The sequence below is a fragment of the Triticum dicoccoides genome, chromosome 1A (genome assembly GCF_002162155.2).
Source record: "Triticum dicoccoides isolate Atlit2015 ecotype Zavitan chromosome 1A, WEW_v2.0, whole genome shotgun sequence".
NCBI classification, from domain to species: Eukaryota; Viridiplantae; Streptophyta; class Magnoliopsida; order Poales; family Poaceae; genus Triticum; species Triticum dicoccoides.
In genome coordinates, this window is record NC_041380.1 from 430,013,456 (window position 1) to 430,015,425 (window position 1,970).

Here is a 1,970-nt window from a genome sequence, read left to right on the forward strand (position 1 = left end):
AAGTTTTCAACGGCGAGGTGCTTGCCGCCACCGGGCTCGAGGTGGTTGATGAGCCGGGGGTTGGTGGCGACGGTTCCCTAGAAGAGCATCTTTTCCGTGCCATGGGGGCCAATTTCCGGAATCTCCGAGTGCTCTACCGTGCTCGCCTGGACAAGGTCAAGTCCAGGATTGCAACGGTGGACAACAGGGAGGTGGACTTCAAGGCGCGCGTTGCCGAGACGCAGACCTGGTTCCACTAGGCTCGCAAGGAGCAGAGGGCCTTCCAGGAGAAATTGGCCGAGCGCGATGTGGAGCTCACCATGAAGATGGCCGACATCGAGAAGGCCCAGGAAAAGGCGGCAACCTTGGCTGCCGCGGCCGAGGCCGCCCAGAACCAGCAGCAAGCCACCTTGGATTCCCAGGAAGAGGACCTCACCGCGCGTGAGGCGAAGCTTGCCGCAGCGCTCCATGGCAAGGATGAGGAGCTCGAGGCCCTTGTCGCGTGGCGGACTAGCGAGCTGGAGCAGAGGCACAAGGAGGCACTCGATGCCCAGGCTCTGGCCCATGCCGGCAAGGTAAGGGAGTTGAAGGTGGCGCAGGACGAGCTAAAGGAGCAGGCCCTCAAGCAGTCCAACGAGAAGAACACGCTCAACAGCGCCTTGGTGGAGGCGCAAGGAGCGGTCATCAGCAGGGCTGGGAAGCTCTCCGAAGCGCAAAACTCCATTAGAGACCTCAAGCTGAAGCTGGAGGATCTCGAGAAGATGCTGTTGGAGAGCAGGGCTCGGGAGGAGACCTTGACCAGGAGCCTGGAGGAGGAGAAGCAGCTGCGGGCGAACGAGGCTGCCTCCCACCAGGATTATGTGGCGGACGAGAACAGATGGATCAGCCACCTTGAGGAGGTCGCCGACAGGGTCACCTCGCAGTTGGCCACCATGGGGATGCCACACGTGAGGTACGCCCCTGAGCGCAGCGGGACCGTCAACACCAAGTTGACCGTGTTCTTCAAGGGCGTCCTTGGAGCCTTGGCGTATCTTCACTCCAATAGGGCGGCCACGCTGGCCGAGGAGGTCCGGTGACTTTGCCGGAAGGTCGTGACCAAGGTCCTCACCAAGACGGCATACTGGAATCCCGATCTTGACTTCGCGGTCGCGATGAAGAGCTTGCCGGATGGTGCTGACCTCACGGTGCTCAAGGAGCACATCAAGCCCGTCACCGACTGCATCGATGAATTCAAGAGGGTGGAAGGCTGTAACACCCCGGATGTAACTTTCCCTATTTGTACTCCAACTCTTGCCGTTTCTAGCGTTAAGTTATATTTATTTTCTTGGGTTCGGGTCTTTGTCTCCGTGTGTTGTTGTCGTTGTCATGCATCTCATATCATGTCATCATGTGCATTGCATTTGCATACGTGTTCATCTCATGCATTCGAGCATTTTCCCCGTTGTCCGTTTTGCGTTCCGGCGCTTCGTTCTCCTCCGGTGGTCATTTCTAGCTTTCTTTCGTGTGTGGGGAATAAACATTTCCGGATTGGACCGAGACTTGCCAAGCGGCCTTGGTTTACTACCGGTAGACCGCCTGTCAAGTTTCGTACCATTTGGGCTTCGTTTGATACTCCAACGGTTAACCGAGGGACCGAAAAGGCCTCGTGTGTGTTGCAGCCCAACACCCCTCCAATTTGGCCCAAAACCCACCTAACTCTGCTCCATGTCCTAGAGCGTTCGGTCACGATCGCGTGGCCGAAAACCGCACCTCATTTGGACTCTCCTAGCTCCCTCTAGGCCTATATATACACCCCTCCGTTTTCGGATCCACTTCACCTGCCGACGGACACGTCCGATTCGGGCCGGATGTGTCCGCCACCGCCCGACGCCGCCACGTGTCGCCGCCCCGTTGGCTGCGCCCACCATCCCCGCTGCCGGCCCGAGGAGGCCCAGGGCAGGCCCTCCGCCGCCACCGCCCGGGCCGAGGCTCGCCCGCACCCCGCCGCCATC